The following is a 20,099-nucleotide window of genomic DNA, read 5'->3' on the forward strand; positions in this document are numbered from 1 at the left end:
GCACTAATTAAATTGACCTTTTTACAAACACGGGAAAAAAGGGGAAAATAATATATGTGGTTCTAGTAAAGAAACTTAGTTAATGAATTAATTGGTTTGAAGAGTCTTATTTAAGAAATCTTTACTGATAAAGAAATTATTGACTAGAAATACAAAGTAAATCTGATTATAAGAGAAAATCTATCTGATAAAAATCAATTTGAAATGTGGCTTTACTCATTTTCTGCAACTCTAAAATTTTGCTTTTAAAAGACACAATAAAGCAATATAATTAGAAATAAGGCTTCAAAAAAAGTAAGAACTATTTAGAATCTTTATATTTGGTTTTTAAACCTTTTCCTTAAATATGTCCAGTGGCTTGATTTTTGCATGAAAGTAATTACATTATGTTTGAACACATAAAATAGTTTACTTGCTAGCAATTGAAGATATTTTTAGTAACCACCTTTCACAGTTACATAAACCTTAATTTCTAAATAAATTAAATATAAATACTTAAATTTAGAATTGATATAAGTAACTATTATGTAAGTAAACCATTTTATTCATGTAGAATTAGCTCAATATGAATAAATAAGTATTAAATATTTTGTCACATTTAAGATATAAGTTTTAGTTAAATTTTATATGCAACAATAATTATAATTGTATTAGTTTGATCAAATATTTAGATGATATTATCAATGATTTATTGACAATAACTACTTTGAAGATAGAAAAAGAAAACTCAAACAAAAGAGATATGCAATAAGGTTTATTAGTAAAAGATTAGTAAACTTAAGGAATTTTCCTAGTTTATTTTTAAGATTAATGGAACTTAGTTGTCCTAGAATATTGGGTCCATATATTATTAATCAAAGTGAGTCTTACAAAGAAACCTACCCCAATGATCCCTTAGAAAGATAAATAATGTCCATGAATAAGTTTTCTTTTAAAAAAAGGTTCCCTTTTACTTTTTAGGAGCAAATCATTAATTCTTTTCTAATTATTTGAATTTGATATGGTTATCTTTTATGGGCAATAAAGTTAGATTACTTTGTCTTATCAATTATATCTGGTAGAGGTATTTTAGTATTTAGTTTCAAGAGTATGAAGGATTTAAGGAAAGGAATCTAGAATCTAGATGGGTTTTATATGCAATTTGTAGTCCTTAGTAATTTAAAATGTTTATCATCTATATATAGATACAGGTATTAGCTCATTTTAATTAGTTTTTAGATGCATAGAGTTTTATCTTTCAAATAATAAGATCTTTTAGTATTAGTTGAAAAACAAAAGTTTTCAAGTATTTAGTTAATCATTTCATAGTTTTCTACTAAGAAAATAGTACTCTACAAGTAATTAGTTTAATATTCAAACTTTATTCTAAATAATACCTGGCAAGTAGATAATTCATTTTCAAACAATTAATTGCATGATTTCATTATTTTCAAGTATTTGAATTTGTTGCAAAGTAGTTAAGACTATGCTAGTAATTATTTTCATTATTACATTGTTTTTCTTCCAATAAATTAGTATCTTATAAGCAGTTAGAATCATTTTGCAATTTTTTATTATTTTGCATCATTTTGTCCTTAAAAAATAATTTGTATTTATTTATTTATTTATTTTTATTCAAGTTTTAAAGTTTAATTATTAAATAATTTTTCTTTTAAAATAAATATTGTCTTTCAAGTAATTTATTATGATAGTTTTATTGCTTACAAAAAATATTATTATCCTCAAGTAGATGGTGTATTATGATAGTTTACTATGTAATTTGAATTAATATTATAGTTTTCAATTATCAAACAAATATTACTTTTAATGTAAATTTGATTTATTACAATTATCTTTATTTCCAATTAGACATTACTTTTCAAGTGATTGAATTATTATTATAGTTTTCATTTTATGCAAGTTCAATACTTTACCTTTAATCATCATAGATTCATTTTTTAGCCAATAGTGCACATAAGAAAATTGATTTACTTTAAGTTTAAAAGTATTCAAGTGAATAGATTCTTTTCATGTAATAGAAAGTTTCATGTTTCTTAGATAGATAACTAAACAAGAGGAGATGAAACCAAAAACTAGCAGTGTTCGGTATCTATGGTGCCTTTGGGTCACACTTACGGGTAATGTCATCGTGTTGAACTACTGCACTTAACGCCTAAAAAATATGCAACAACGACATATGTGGCATCGTCCCTATAAATCGTCGAGGAGAATTAAGGGTCATATGGAAGTTAAAATCCAAGGGGCGGGTAATCCCCCTTGGATCGATAATCTAAAAAGATAATTTTTAAAATGAATTTACATCCACTCAGTTAAACCTTAGAAAAACCCATTTAGGGTTTGGTGGTGTGTGATAAATTGGAATTATTTATCTTGATGATTTTTGGAGGATGATAACAGATTAAAGGTGAAGTATTTAATAGGAAATAGGACTTAGTTATTTTAGGCCACAAGCAGAAGGCCACCTTGAGCCTTTTTGCTATAGAGCTACCATCGTGGGTAGCAACCGCAAAGAAACCATCTGGGACACTGACCCTAGAAAGGGATGCATACCCACCATACAGTTTACAGTAAACCATAGTTAGAAACCAGAACTACATACTTTATGCCTTGTTCTCGTGCCAAAATGGGTATGTAAGCAATCTAGGGAAGGAGTTGTCCCATGTACTCAGGCATTCGGAGATGGGGATTAGGATTTTGGTTGTCGGTGAGTTGATGGGTTTTCAAAGTCAAAGGGTACACGTAATGCTAATTGAAAGATTAAAATTATTTCAATGCATACTCAGAAGGAATTCCGTATGGATTCGCTTGACTTCCCGAGGCTTTAGGCCGAATTTTGAGGTGGAACTCAAGCTTGTTTAATTATTTTCTTATACTCCTAAAGGTAGTCGTTGGCTTGATGGTGATGGTAATGTATTCAATATTTGTTGTCATTGATGAAACACTCTCACACACACACATATGATTATATTGACTACCAGTGTAACTTCAATTGTTTGCTCTGTCAACCGGTATGTTAGAGGTTATACTAAGAGGTTTATCTCTAAACGGTACTTTGTGTCAACCGGTATGTGCATAAGAGATAATCTGTGATTATACTAATTTGGCATCAAGATGAAGATCAAGATGGATATCAAGTGGAGATTCAAGGACAACAGTTCATATGTTTTATTCAAACCGGTATTTGATTGTTCCAATCGGTATTTGGTAATTTTGTGATGAGTTACCACATTTCGTGATGAGTTACTTGCACCGACTACTTGGCGACAATTTTTGTGATGAGTTATGATCACTTGTCCAGATACACTACACCTAGGAAATTGTGTTATGATTTCTTAAGGCTGACATGAAATCATAAGGTCTATATATTGACATTGCAATGAAATATTTTACATAGTGAAAAGTGTTATGTTATGTGCAAAAGGAAAAAGAGTTAAGTTGCAAAGAATGCAGAAGAGCAGTGTTGAATATGTTTAGAAGGATCTGATTAAGCAAGTATTGTGCTACTCAGAACAGATCAAACCATTCTTGTTGTTTTCTAACATTACAACAGAATCAAATCCCCTAACCGGGTAAGCTCTAACAAGCTTCAATGTATAAATCCTTTAACAGGGTGATCCATTAGTTTAGATTCAGAAATCCTCCACCGAGGTTACTCCTAATAAGGTACTACCTTTATCAAGGTATAAGCTTCTAATCAAGTTTTGGGATCTCTAACAAGATTCGCTCCTAGCATAGCACTTTGTAGACCTTAACCGGTCAGTTATCTATTACTGCAGATAGTTAACTTGTGAGTTTCATCTCACCATTGTTTTTACCTATTTGCGTTTTCCACATACAAACACTTGTGTTATGGTGGATGCTTTACTTTTTGTGGATTTTTTTATATCATTTTGGATTGCATGCATTATGTTTAAAAGCTTTGTTAAGTTCATCTACCGGTTAGTGTTTGAAGTAGTTTTATTTTTGGTGTCACTGATTCACCACCCCCCTCCTCTCAGTACTTTTCAAGTCCATCAGCGGCAACCTCAGTGCACTCCTAGTAGGGGAGTGTAGTCTTTAGAGAGTGGCTCAAGACCTAGATGGTCCTGATAAGTCTAAAGTCTCTGGCCAAAGCATATCCTATTCTTTTGAATAGATGCCTACCTCGTTTGGGTAGATGCCTATCGCAGATTGGATAGATGAAACCTCTTGTCCCATATAGATAGATGCCTAACTCGTATGGTTAGATGCCTAACCTGTATGGTTAGATGCCCATTCCAGTTGGATGGATGCTTATCCTATTTGGATAGATGTACCTGAGTATGTGATTGAATCAAACACAATTAAGAATAAGTAAGAATAAGAAATCAATATTTATATATCCAAAAAAAAAATCAGTTAAGATTTTTGGGTTAAGTTAAGTGGGTTATTACATGTGGTATCAGAGTGAAGGTTCAAGTCTAGGCCTTGAACTCACCTCAACTTATGCAATCTAGAAAAGCATCTTGGGAGTAGTTGGAAGTAGTAGGGATAAATAGTTATATCTTAAATTAAGAATTGAATAATAAATTCAAAATTTCAAGTAAACCTAGATGGCAAGAGAAGTGGTAGAGGAAAGCATACCACCACAAGGAGTCAAGAGAAGTTAGCAATTATGGAAATCAACAAGAACAAGGAGTGAATCAATAACAAGAGTTGAAGCTATAATCAAAGCATTAACGAAGCAAAGGAATAAGATCAAGAATGATATTGAAAAGAGAAGCATGACTAAAATGAGAACTTCGACAACAATTGAGGAAATAAGATGGATAGTAGGAGGGAAGAATATATATAGGAGCTATGTAAGGATTTGAGGAAAACCAACCCGCATAGGTTTGATGGGATGCAAATTGGTGAAGGAGCTAAAGATTGGGAAATACCTTGAACTACTGTATATGGAGAAACAACTATGGCATTTTGGATTCCTATCAACTTAATGGGAAACAGCTAGTTGGAGGACTAATAATAAGGAACACAAGAGTATAATAAGGATATAATCACATGAGATCAATTTATTCACCATTTCATAAAAGGTGGCTATCACAATTATTATTCATTGAGAAGGTGACATAATTCCATAATCTTCAACAAGGGGATTTGATAGTTCAACAATACTGAAATAAGTTCGCCAAATTGTTAAAGTACGTACCTATGTGTCAAAAGATGAGAAGAGTCAAATCAAGAAGTTCATTTTATTTATTTTTTTTGGGGGGGGGGCTAAAAACCAACTTAAAGGCAGAAGTTGATGTGCATGGACTCGGAGGCATGAATGAGGTACTTGAGAGATCTTTGTAACTGGGAAGGAAATTCAATCCCTAGCAACAACAAGATATAATTTTAACGAGAATCATTCATTCAAAAGGAGGCAGAAATGCAAGGGAAACACAAACTTCAACAAGAATCAAAGGAATAAATCATCAGAAGGGAGGCCACCTCCTAATCAAATCAAAGGGGATGGATTAATAATATGGGCAATTATAGTGGAAATATAGGATAACTTATCCACCAAGGTTCAATGAAGAAAATAATGATCCTCCTAAGAATCAGGGGGAATAATGTTAGAGCCATTCGGATTTTTGGAGAAGCGCCAATACTAATTATGCAACAAAGAGATTGATTTATGCAAGTACAATGGAATCAATATGATGAAAGAATGCTACAAGGGAAGACAAAAGAGATGCAACAGATGTTTTCAACAAACTCTTTTAAGGTTATATTTAGTGCATCAGGACAATGCACAATTTAAGGGGGAAGGATGTCATAACTCTCTTTTTGGACCTTGATATGACTTGCTATTATTATTATTATTATTATTATTATTATTATTATTATTATTATTATTATTATTATTATTATTATTATTATTATTATTATTATTATTATTATTATTATTATTATTATTATTATTATTATTATTATTATTATTATTATTATTATTATTACTACTATTATTGATATTATTATTAATTTTATGAGCAATGTTAGTTTTTGATGAACTTTGAATAAGGATGGAATTAGTTTAAAAAGAAGATTTAAATAGTGGTGACATACTCATGAGGTCATAATTTACTTGGAAATTATTTATTTCCCCAATATTCTAATTGAGCACATGGTGTAGGAGAAATAAGGAGATTCTAGAAAACAAATTTTTAAATTCAAAATATTAAGGAATAAATATTATATTTAGCAAATATATGACATGGGAGTTACAAAAATTTTCTATGACAAGAATAATTCTATTCATGGCTTTTTTATGACAAAGGAGTTACAAAATTCATTCTTGATAAAATGTTGGAAAATTCAAGTTCAAGTTTTGAATGCATGGTCAAGTGTAACCCCCACTATGACAACAATCATTTTGCATGAAATTAATTTAGAAATTACTTATTTTTTCAATATGTTATTTATCACATGGTGTAGGAGGAAATGAGAAGGTTCTAGAAGAGAATCTCAAATTTAAATTTTTGCATATAACCCCTACTATGACAATAATAATTTTTGCATGGAATTATTTTGGGAAAAGAATATGGAAATCAATTAATTATTTTGGTAGTGGGAATGGTTCTCTTTTTTTTTATATTGACTATTAGATTTTCAAAAAAGGGGAGTTCATTGTTTTGTGATAAACTAGTCTTTGAATTCTTATGAAGTTAGTTTTTGATATCATGTTATTTGTAGGAGAATATTTGTAGTGATATTGTAGGATTTTAGAGGTTTTGGAGAAGATTTCTTTTACCAAGTTAGAGGAAGAGGAATGAAGAAGGTTAGCTAGAGAAACGAGAGACGATCCGACAACAAGGAAAAGAGGAGATTCATAAAGAAATCAAAGGAGTTCGAAGATCTTCAACAATGAGGAAAGCTTTACCATATAAGTAAATTTGTTCCAATGCAACAAAAAAAAATTGAATCATAATATTGACTTAACTTTATCTTGAAGAAATATTGGTATAACTTTTATCTTGATGAAATATTGGTATAGCTTTCTTTGCATTTAATTAATTTGTAAAATATAAATTTGATTTCTTAGTATTCATAAGAAGTAGTGTATATAGTTATTTTGAAAATTTAAGTTTATAAATTTTAGGGTTTCTAATTTTTAAATAGCACATTGCATTAAATAAATAATTTGATTTTGATATTTTATATATAGTAAAAAATTCTTTAAAAAAAAAAATTAAATAAATTTAATATTATGAGTATAATTTAATGTTATAAATATTATATTATAAAATATTATGTTTCAATTTTTAAAGATATAGAAGAAAGAATAATAAAAAAAGTTTTAAAAAATAAATTAAAAAATCACAAAGTTGATTTTTGAAGCTGTCCATGTTAATGTTAGTAGTATGAAGTGTGGAAATCATATATCTACCAAAATAATATTTTTAAATTTGAGAGATTTAATAATTAGATTTATTGATAGATATAAAGTTAAGTTATTTATTTAATGGTTTTTAAATGGTGATTTGTAAAATTAAAATAATAATTTTTTTTTTTTTTATCGGTAAATGTTACTTTATATTGAAGTGTCAAAAACAGTCTATTACATATGATTTTCAGCAAAAAAAGATATGCCAAATCACCAACCACCAAAAAACTAAGTACTTGAAATCTGATGATTACATACAAAGGTTGGCTAATTGATCAAAACAAAAAACCAACAAAATAGAAAAACTATTGTGGCGCATTAACCACCACAATATCCTTGCCTTTCTCGCATGCATCCATAGCATGCTCACGCAAATCCTCATCATCGACATGGTCATCATGGGCTTTGAGGGGGAAGCCAATCCACAACAGCCTACCACCCATGGTGTTCTTGGAGCCTCGAGGCCTTCCGTACTTTTTCTTCAGAGAGGAACCCGAGCTTGAGCCCCCGCCTAGTCTCCTTCCAATAGAGGGGCTCCATTTTTCCAACTCCAGTCAAATTTCAGCACTTTCCCATGCCCTGATGTATTCTTGCACTCCTTGCACTACCAATTTGGGTCAAATCCCTATGAACTTCCTTACTACTGTTCGCACTCCATAAAAGAAACGAGTGTAAAGGGGGTTGAAATTCACTCAAATGCAACCACATGCCTTTCAGGAAAATAAAGCCTTCCTCATCCCTCACCATCTGAGTGAAGCCCACCAAGTCGCCTCTCCATTCTTCCTTCACACTATTCGAGACCAACCAGTGAACACGATCCACCCCTACCAACTCAAAATCCCACACAACAAACATGGATGCAATATCCATGTTAGCACGGTATTTGAATTCCCCCTGCATGTATTCATCACCGAGAACAATCTTCACTCTGTTGAGAAAGTATCGGTCTTCAAACCTGAAGACATTGGAGAAACACTCATCAGAAATGGCACCCCAAAAGGCCACCATAGGGCGCGTTGCCTTAAGGAAAAAGTTTGACTCCATAACTATACCAAAACACAAACCCTGCACTACCAACACTCCTGAACAACCTTACCAAAAACTCACTTCTCTATGCTCAATAACCAAGGTTGAGTTTTGCTTCCCTAACATGATAACTCCCTTCTTAAATGAAAATCATCCTTCGATATCTTTGAAACATTCCCCGACTACACTACATTAATGTGAGCACCCCTTTCAAGTATTCATCACATATGGCCATCTCTCGAGCTTCGCCACCCTGTCTGAGAAACCAACCCGCAACATGAAGGAATGGCAAACACCATAGACTATCAACCCGTATCGCCACCAAAATGCACTCAAACCTCAACATTAAATGCTCGTCACCTCAATGGTAACAGATAGTATCTATCAAAAATCAACCCCAAGATACCGTATCTACTCAGGCACTGATATCCTCATCACACCCACCTCCAAAGCCAAAGCCTCTTTTGCACATCTATTTGCCTCCACATTGCCACCTCAGATGATGTGGGATATCTTGAAGTCTTCAAAAAGTTTCAAGCTTGACGTGATCATGTCAATATCACGACTAATTTTCTAACTTAGCGAGCTACCACAGATGATTGCATTGACGATCACAAGGGAGTCCCCTTCCAGATGTAGCTTGGTCACCCCTAATCTACAAGCTAGAAGCACAACAAGAATGACCGCTTTGGCCTTAGCTTCGTTGTTGGGACCATTTGGCAACCTTTGCCAACCTTCACCAATTTTGACCCCTAAAAAGTTCTTCGCAACACACCCAGCACTCGACGGTCCTGGGTTACCCTTGGACGCACCATCAAAATTGATCTTTGTCCATCCATATTCTGGGGGGGTCCACTCAACCACTCTCTCCCCAACATCTACCGGATTAACCTGATCCTGCCCATTAACGGGCAATAATAATATTATATTATATATATATAACTCTTCAATATGTTATCTGATAATTAATATATATATATATAATTATTATTAAATATTAAGTACTAAAATCAAGCAATTTTTTTTTCACTTGTAATAAGATTAGATTGTTTTTTTTAGATTGTTGAATAGACTTGGTTAAGATATTTTAATCCTACCTGAGGATATTAAAATAATTAATAAATTATCAAATTTAGGAAAAAAATATTATAATAATTTAAAACCCTACCTCATAAAAATAATGTTAGATTTTCATTTTTTGAAGGCATAGTAATTTATTATCCAATTGAATTTATTTACAAGAAACATATTATTTAAAATTGAACACGCAAAATAATTAGCACTAATTAAATTGACCTTTACAAACACAGGAAAAAGGGGGAAATAATATATGTGGTTCTAGTAAAGAAATTTAGTCAATGAATTAATTGGTTTGAAGAGTTTTATTTAAGAAATCTTTAGTGATAAAGAAATTATTGACTAGAAATACAAAGTAAATCTGATTATAAGAGAAAAGCTATATGATAAAAATCAATTTGAAATGTGGCTTTACTCAATTCCTGCAACTCTAAAATTTTGCTTTTAAAAGACATAATAATGCAATATAATTAGAAATAGGACTTCAAAAAAAGTAAGAACTATTTAGAATCTTTATATTTTGGTTTTTAAACCTTTTTCTTAATTACTCATTTCCTGCAACTCTAAAATTTTGCTTTTAAAAGACATAATAAAGCAATATAATTAGAAATAGGGCTTAAAAAAAGTAAGAATTATTTAGAATTTTTAAATTTTGGTTTTTAAACCTTTTCCTTAAATATGTTAAATGGATTGATTTTTGCATGAAAGTAATTACATTATCTTTGAACACATAAAATAGCTTACTTACAAGCAATTGAAGATATTTTTAGTAACCACCTTTCACAGTTACATAAACCTTAATTTCTAAGTAAATTAAATATAAATACTTAAATTTAGAATTGATATAAGTAGCTATTATGTAAGTAAACCATTTTATTCATTTAGAATTAGTTCGGTGTGAATAAATAAGTATTAAATATTATGTCACATCTAAGGTATCAGTTTTAGTTAAATTTTATATGCAACAACAATTATAATTTGTATTAGTTTGATCAAATATTTAGATGATATTATCAATGATTTATTGATAATAACTACTTTGAAGATAGAAAAAGAAAACTCAAACAAAAGAGATATACAATAAGGTTTATTAGTAAAAGATTAGTAAACTTAAGGAAATTTCCTAAAAAAAAAATTTTAAGATTAATGGAACTTAGTTGTCCTAGAATATTATTAATCAAAGTGAGTCTTACAAAGAAACCTACCCCAATGATCCCTTAGAAAGATAAATAATGTCCATGAATAAGTTTTCTTTAAAAAAAAAGTTTCCTTATACGATTTGGGAGCAAATCATTAATTCTTTTCTAATAATTTGAATTTGATAAGGTTATCTTTTATGGGCAATAAAGTTAGATTACTTTGTCTTATCAATTATATATGGTAGAGGTACTTTAGTATTTAGTTTCAAGAGTATGAAGGATTTAGGGAAAGGAATCTAGAATCTAGATGAGTTTTATATGCAACTTGTAGTCCTTAGTAATTTAAAATGTTTATCATGTATATATAGATACAGGTATTAGCTCATTTTAATTAGTTTTTAGATGCATGGAGTTTTATCTTTCAAATAAAAAGATCTTTTAGTATTAGTTGAAAAACAAAAATAACTTTTAAAAAAAAAAAAAATACCTTTCAAGTATTTAGTTAATCATTTCATAATTTTCTACTAAGAAAATAGTACTCTACAAGTAATTAGTTTCATATTCTCACTTTATTCTAAATAATACCTTAGTTTTCTACTAAGAAAATAGTACTCTACAAGTAATTAGTTTCATATTCTCACTTTATTCTAGATAATACCTAGCAAGTAGATAATTAATTTTCAAACAATTAATTGCATAGTTTCATTATTTTCAAGTATTTGAATTTGTTGCAAGTAGTTAAGACTATGCTAGTAATTATTTTCATTATTACATTGTTTTTCTTCTAAGAAATTAGTATCTTATAAGCAATTAGAACCATTTTGCAATTTTTTATTATTTTGCATCATTTTGTTCTTAAAAAATAATTTGTATTTTTTTTTCAATTTGTTTATTCAAGTTTTAAAGTTTAATTATTAAATAGATTTTCTTTTAAAATAAATATTGTCTTTCAAGTAATTTATTATGATAGTTTTATTGCGTAAGAAAAATATTATTATCTTCAAGTAGATGGCGTATTATGATAGTTTACTACGTAATTTGAATTAATATTCTAGTTTTTAATTATCAAACAAATATTAATTTTAATGTAAATTGATTTATTACAATTATCTTTATTTCCATTCGAACATTACTTTTCAAGTGATTGAATTATTATTATAGTTTTCATTTTATGCAAGTTCAATACTTTGCTTTTAATCATCATAGATTCATTTTTTAGCCAATAGTACTCATAAGAAAATTGATTTACTTTAATTTTAAAAGTATTCAAGTGAATAGATTATTTTCATGTAATAGAGTAAGTTTCATGTTTCTTAGATAGATAACTAAACAAGAGGAGATGAAACAAAAAACTAGTAGTGTTTGGTATCTATGGTGCCTCTAGGTCACACTTACGGGTAATGTTGTCATGTTGAACTGTTGCACTTAATGTCTAAAAAAGTTGCAACAATGATGTATGTAGCATCGTTCCTATAAATCGTTGGGGAGAAATAAGGGTCATATGAAAATTAAAATCCAAGGGGCGGGTAAGCCCTCTTAGATTGATAATTTAAAAAGATAATTTTTTAAAATGAATTTACATCTGCTCAGTTAAACCCTAGAAAAACCCCATTAGGGTTTGGTGGTGTGTGATAAATTGGAATTTATTTATCTTGATGATTTTCAGAGGATGATAACGGATTAAGGGCGACATATTTAATAGGAAATAAGACAGTTATTTTAGGCCACAAGCGGAAGGCCACCTTGAGCCTTTTTTCTATAGAGCTACCATCGTGGGTAGCAATCGCAGAGAAACTATCTGGGACATTGACCCTAGAAAGGGTTGCGTACCCACCATACAGTTTACATTAAATCATAGTTAGAAACCAGAACTACATACTTTATGCCTTGATCTCGTGCCAAAACAGGTATGTAGGCAGTCTAGGGACAGAGTTGTCCCTTGTACTCAGGCGTTCGGGGATGGGGATTAGGATTTGGTTATGGGTGAGTTGATGGGTTTTCGAAGTCAAAGGGTATAGATAATGTTAATTGATAGATTAAAATTATTTCAATGCATACTCTGAAGGAATCTCATATGGATTCGCTTGACTTCCCGAGGCTTTAGGCCGAATTTTGAGGTTGAACTCAAGCTTGTTTAATTATTTTCTTATACTCCTAAAGACGGTGACCTCGATGCACTCCTAGTAGGGGAGTGTAGTCTTTAGAGAGTGGCTCAGGACCCAGATGGTCTTGATGAGTCTAAAGTCTCTAGCCAGTGCATATCCTATTCTTTTGAATAGATGCCTACCCCGTTTGGGTAGATGCCTATCCCAGATTGGATAGATGAAACATCCAGTCCCGTATGGATAGGTGCCTAACCTGTATGGTTAGATGCCTAGTTCTAAATGGATAGATGTCTAACTTGTATGGTTAGATGCCCATCCCAGTTGGATGGATTCCTATCCCATTTGGATAGATGAACCTGAGTATGTGATTGAATCAAACACAATTAAGAATAAGTAAGAATAAGAAATCAATATTTATATATCCAAAAAAAATCAGTTGAGATTTTTGGGTTAAGTTAAGTGGGTTATTACATTGATGGGAATCAATGAGTCTTCCTCCATATGGAGCTTCATAAACTCCAAACATTTACATAAATTAACCTCCAACCAAGCCATTTGAATCTTTGCTTCAATTTTTTTATGCAAGTTGAAATAATCTAGATTTACCTTTTTCTTGGAGTTTTTGATATTAAATGCAAGTATGTTGATTTTAATTGATATAACCCCTTTTTCATACTTTTCCTTTTGAATTAATATTGTAAAGTAGTACTAAAATATTTATTTTTGGAAATAAATATGAATCCATAACGTTGGAAGCTCTCTTTTCCATTTTATTCACAAACAAAAATATAAGAGCAATAACACAAATTTTTCCTTTTTGTAAAGATAAATTAAACAAACACTAGCAAATCTTTTTCTTTCACAAACAATCTCTTAGCCTTTCAACATATAAGAGAGTTAAATTAATTTAAAGTTGAATTCATCCTTCCTTTAAATTTAACAATGAAATTATACAAAGTTTCATTAAATTTTGTTGTGTTTGATTTATGTTCGGATTCTAATAATTTTGGATGTATAAATATAAAAATCCTTTGTTATGTGATAATTATCGAAGTCTTTAATTCACTATTTTTTGTATGATTTTAAGATAAAAAAAGCTTTTTAGTAAATATAGTATTCTTTGAATCAAATTTGGTAGAGACATTTCCATAAATTTTATAGCGATAAAATAATTCTAAATATCTTACAACTAAACTCAATAGAATTTCAGTTTCTAATTTAAACCTACTTTAACATTTTACATCTCTTTCACAAGTAGCAAGAAAAAATTTATTCAAAAATAAATATACAATTAATCAAAATAAAATCTAATTAAAACATGCATACTTGGGATTAAATGTCCAAGGCCTAAAGAAAATTTGATGGTCAAGGTTTCTTTCCTTTAACTTCTAGATTTGATTCTTATGATGGTAGTAGGAAAATTCTACAAGTTGGTCTAAGCAATGTTAAAGGAGATCGATCATTGTATGGATGGAATATTAAACAATTTACAATGCTCATGTAAGAGAATGATGTTGAAAGCTTGGAAGATTTGATTTGGTCATAAATTTGGGAGATTTTGAAATTTAGAAGCTTTATATTTGAGATCTTTTGAAATTAGGAGATTTTTGTGCTTAAGGTGAATAATGATGGTTTTTAATGCTTTAGTAGTCTATGGAGTGATCTATGGAGTGATCTTGGGATGATAATCATAAAGATGACAATTTTTGCAACTTGAGCAAACTTGTAAGTACAGATTTCTAAAAGAAATACATTTATGCCCTAGTTTTTTTTCTTTTGATTTGATAGTTATAGCTAATGTAGTTCAAGATTGTTATAATTAAAATGATCCTAGTGAGATAGGGATTATGTAGGGATTATGTAGGGGTCAAAGGGGCTAGCCAACGAATTCCCCCCTTGAGGCACATGTTCCAATTTTGATAGTTAATACTTCACCCTAATCAAGTATGAGATCAACTTGGTGAACTACTTATGCACCCTATCCATGTTTTAATTTAACCTCAATCGGCACTATGTTCACCCTTTGGTGAGAGAGGTGAGTTCTTTATTCACCCTTGGCAAAATAGGTGAATGGAAACAATAAGTTAATTTTTTATCATTTTTTCTCATTTTAAAATATTTTAAAGGGGTGTTAAATTTTTAATAGTTTCATTTTTTTAATTTTTTTATTAATAATTTGAGCATATTTTATTAATATATTAAAAGTCATATATATCAAAGGTTGCCAAATTAGGGATTAACCCACATATCATGCTTTGATCACAAACCACCACTCCTACAAACTATAATCATTATATCAAAGAGCGCTTTACTGTGCAAACTGTACAATCTATAAACATTGATTTTTAAAAGATCCTAACTACACCCATTAAATAGTATAAACATCACCAAAATGTGTCTTTACTACCACCCCTACTCTATTCGAAATTGTTAGAGTTATCATGTATTAGCTAATAATTATTTATTTAATTATTAGTCTATTATCCTTTACGTTTAAGCTAAACTTAGACATTTAATAATATTGTAGGTATTTAATAATTATTCTAATTATTAAATACACTTTATCCCTTTAGGGTTTCTTTAGGGTTGCTAATATCCTTTTTATAAGGATTGTATTGTAATTTTTGATTGATTCCCTCTTTGAATGATAATCTTCTTCTTCAGAGTCATTATTTCTTTTTGCCTCCATTCTTCTCTTGTGACGGGTATTTTGTCTGCAGGTGTTCTTGGGATCTCTGAAATTGTATTTCTCAACTTCTTCATGGTATCTTTTCGCCAGTTTCTCTATTTTCCGTGATTCCAGTGGTGTTGGGATAGTGTTTCGGAGCTCTTCACAACCATCCATGCACTTTTTCTAGATTTTTCTCCAAGTACATTTTATTCATTTTTTTGTGTTTCCACACTCTAGTCAATTACTTGGACATTTGAGCTCCTGGAAACTTATCGTTTGGGTGGAATGACTTGTTGTTGGTTGTTCTTCATGTATGTCCAGCCCTTTGTCTTTTTTTAGCATTGTATTCATGATTTTGTAAGCATTTACTTTTTTGCAAACACACTGAGATAAAGTGCAGAAGTTGAGGAAATACAACTTCAGAGATCCCAAGAACACCTACACGCAAATACCTGTCACAAGAGAAGAATGGAGGCACATAAAGAAAAAAAGCATAAATGCTCTGAAGAAGAAAATTATCATTCAGAAAGGGAATCAATTTAATGAACAAGTACAATACAATCCTTATAAAAGGATAATAGAAATCCTAAAGATATGCAACTAAAGAAACCCTAAAGGGATAATGTGTATTTAATAATTAGAATAATTATTAAAAACTTACAATATTTATTAAATGCCTAAGTTTATCTTAAGCATAGAGTTTAATAGACTAATAATTAAATAAATAATTATTAGCTAATACAAGATAACTCTAACACCCCCCCTTAAGATGAACTTAGGGAGTAGCTAAAAAACTAAATGCATGAAGCAAAAAATGCAAGTACATGATGAAGGCAAATTTGGGTCCCGGCAACAAGGCCTGATGAGGTACCCAATCACAACCAAATCTCTATGAAAGGGAGAAATAGAGAAAACCATGTGGGAAAAAAAATCTACTCCAAAAAGAGATGGAAAAGCAAGAAGAACACCACTGAAGCATGAAATAGATGCAAACACTGTCAAAGAGTAGCTGCTGATCTGAAAAAACTCCACTGAAATAGAGCATGACCAGGTAGAGAAGACTATAATCTGCATGAGTGCCCTCAAATGACACTACTCGAATCAGATGGCAAACAAGGGCAAACAACTGAACTCGAAGATACAGATGGCATGAGACACCAAAGCCTAAAGAGCTGATCAATCGAACCACGGAAGCATTAGAACCAACAGGACAAACCTCCCCATAATACTGAAGAGGGAGAGGGATAGGTACACTAAAAAGAATGGCCAACAAGAGCTGCATGATAAATAACTAGGAACATCAAAGGTGTTGAGAAAGTACATAGTGTCGTGGAAGGAACACTCACTTCACACATCATGAGGCAAATGTCGTGGAAGGAACACTCACTTCACACATCATGAGGCAAATGTCGTGGAAGGAACACTCACTGGACAAAGGTAGATGGCAAACAAAAGGAAAACATCAACCCCCCCATGGCACTTTATAAGTAGTGCATGTACAATAAGGCACAAGATGTGTAAGATCCCAAGTAAACAATGCATGATGGCACTTTATCTCAATGCGTTTGCATAAATGAAATGCTACAATGATAAGAAGAGACAAAATTGACAGCAAAAAATATCATCAAAAAAGAAAAAACAAAAGTTCAAACCTCCAAATCTGAAGAGATCTCAAAAAGAGCTTTCCGACGATATAAAGTTTTTGAAAAAGCGCCTCCGTATGACCAAGTTACGACCAAAAGAAAAAAAGCATTTTTTAGAGCATAAAAAGGGTAAAAAAAAAAAAATTAAAATAAAATAATAATTATTTTATTTTTTTTTTGACGAAAATTTTCTGACGCATTTGCAAGTACAGCCGTGTAAATTTTTGTGCCTTGTAAAGCGTTCCAATGAAAAATCCATGGCCTAGATGCCCTTGTCACCGAAATAGGTTGAATTATATATTAAAATGACTGGAAACGCCCTTCGGAAGCCAACAATGAGGTCTTTTTTTGCCCAAACTGCTCTAAATTTTGTTTTTTTAATGATTTTTTTACCAAAAAAAGGCAAAACCAAAGAAAAAAATTCAGAACCCAAATTTGTCAAAATTTGACAAATTTTATATGGAATGGGGGTTTTGGGGCATTCTGAGCTCAATGGTGAGGTCCGTTTGAGCCCAAAATGATCAAAAACAAAACAGCTACCCCATATCCAATAAAAAACTCTGAAAAAACTTGAAACCCTCCTCCAAAAAATCTTCTAAAAAATCAGGAACAAGCAGCATCAGATGCAAGCTCTGATACCATGAAGAAGTTGAGGAAATACAACTTCAGAGATCTCAAGAATACCTGCATGCAAATACCTATCACAAGAGAAGAATGGAGGCACATCAAGCAAAAAATCATAAATGCTCTAAAGAAGAAAATTATCATTCAGAAAGGGAATCAATTTAATGAACAAGTACAATACAATCCTTATAAAAGGATAATAGAAACCCTAAAGATATGCAACCCTAAAGAAACCCTAAAGGGATAATGTGTATTTAATAATTAGAATAATTATTAAATACCTACAATATTTATTAAATGCCTAAGTTTAGCTTAAGCGTAGAGTTTAATAGACTAATAATTAAATAAATAATTATTAGCTAATACAAGATAACTCTAACAGTGTCGCTATGCCTTGCATACTTGGGATCTTGCACGTCTTGTGCCTTATTGTACTCACACTCCATTATAAAGTGCCATGGGGAGGGTTTGATGTTTTCCATCTACCTTTGTCACGTGAGTGTTCCTTCCATGACATTGGCCTCATGGTGTGTGTTAAGTGAGTGTTCCTTCCACGACACTAGCCTTTATATGTGTTTGTACTTTCTGCTGCACTCTCAATGTTCCTAGTTCTTCATCATGCGGTTTTTCTTAGGATTCAGTTTCAGTGTACCTGTTACCTCTCCCTTGTCAGCATTATGGGGGGGTTTCTCCTATTGGTTGTTGGTTCTAATGTTTCATTGGTTCATTGGAGTGAGATATGTATTCAGTATTTGTTCCTTTGTACTAGGCGGATGCAGTGGCTGGTTACCTATGCATTTCAGTGATATGGATCATGTACCATATGGACACTCTTTCATTCCTATTTTTGGAGGCAATCTTCCATCTTCAATTGATCATCTCTTCAAACTTTGGTGTTTTTTTCCATTTGTATCTTCGAGTTCAGTTGTTTGCCTTTGTTTGCCATCTGATTTGAGTAATGTTATTTGAGGGCACTCATGCAGATCAAAGTCTTCTCTACCTAGTCATCTTCTATTTTCAGTGGAGGTTCTTCAAATCGACAATTATTCTTTGACAGTGTTTATAGGCTCTTCATGCTTCAGTGATTCTTCTACTCTTCTGTTGTTCCTATATTTTGGAACATTCTTGTTTGGAGGCTTCTTTATTCCTTCACTTGTATTTCATCTCTTTTTGGAGTAGAGTTTTTTCCCACTTGGTTTTCTCTATTTCTCCACTTTACAGAGATCTTTTGTACTTGGGTACCTCATCGCCTAGTTTTTGCGACCCAAATTTGCCTTCATCATATACTTACATTTTTTGCTTTATGCTTATAGTTTTTTGGCTACTCCCTAAGTTCATCTTAAGGGGGGGTGTTAGAGTTATCATGTATTAGATAATAATTATTTATTTAATTATTAGTCTATTATCCTCTACGCTTAAGCTAAACTTAGGCATTTAATAATGTCATACCTGTGAAGTGTATACATGTTCCTGCAACACAAAACACCCAATAAATCATTATAAGCATGGTTAGCAAATAAAGCAAAGAAAGATAAACCATAGCTAATCGATCTATCGCCTCCTAGTAAATGCGAGTATGAATTTTGCTCTCAGATCTGGTCATGCAAATTCCAGTGACTTAACTACACTTAAATGGAGGATTTAAATGATAAATGATGCATTTAAGCTAGCAATGATAATGATTAAGCTACATGATTCCATGATTATGCTAGAATATAAGCTAGATGATGCAATTAAGCTATGATAACAATGCTCAAATGATAAACTAAATTTGCATATGCCTATAGTAACAATGCCTAAGATGCAAATGAGATGGAATCCTTATTGCTCCAAAATGGGGTCTATTTATAGGATTTCCAAGGCCAGGGGTGAGGTGGCAGGAATCAACAGTCAAGATTAAGTCTAAAGATATCAATGGTGAAATAGGAGGAGGTTGGAAAAGAGGTTGGATGAAAGGGAACATTTGCCATATCTATGGTGAGAAGTGTCAAGGAGATTCTAGAAGAGGTTGGATGAAAGGGAACATTTGCCATCTCTATGGTGTCAAGTGTCAAGAGGCTTTGCTCATGAGAGAGCAAGTGTCTAAGGAAAGGGGACATGGTGGTTAGGATGTGCAAGTTAGGATGGGGTTAGTTAAACCCGGGGTTAGATGGAATGAGTTAGGTTTAGAAGGGGTTAGGTTAGGTGGTTAGAAGTTAGGAGAATTTGAATTTAAAAATTCAAATAATAGGAAAAGGCTAATTATTCTCAACAACTCATAAATTTATTTGTTTTAATTAATTAGAAGAAATGAAGTTGATGATGAATTTGATGGAGAAAATTAATTAATTAAAGGGGATTATGAAAATGAACCTATTAAATAAATCCTTAGATTTATTAATAAGTAGCTGAAAGGGGGAATTTAATCAAATTGCTTAGTGAATTCAA

This window comes from Cryptomeria japonica, chromosome 8 (assembly GCF_030272615.1).
Source record: "Cryptomeria japonica chromosome 8, Sugi_1.0, whole genome shotgun sequence".
NCBI lineage: Eukaryota > Viridiplantae > Streptophyta > Pinopsida > Cupressales > Cupressaceae > Cryptomeria > Cryptomeria japonica.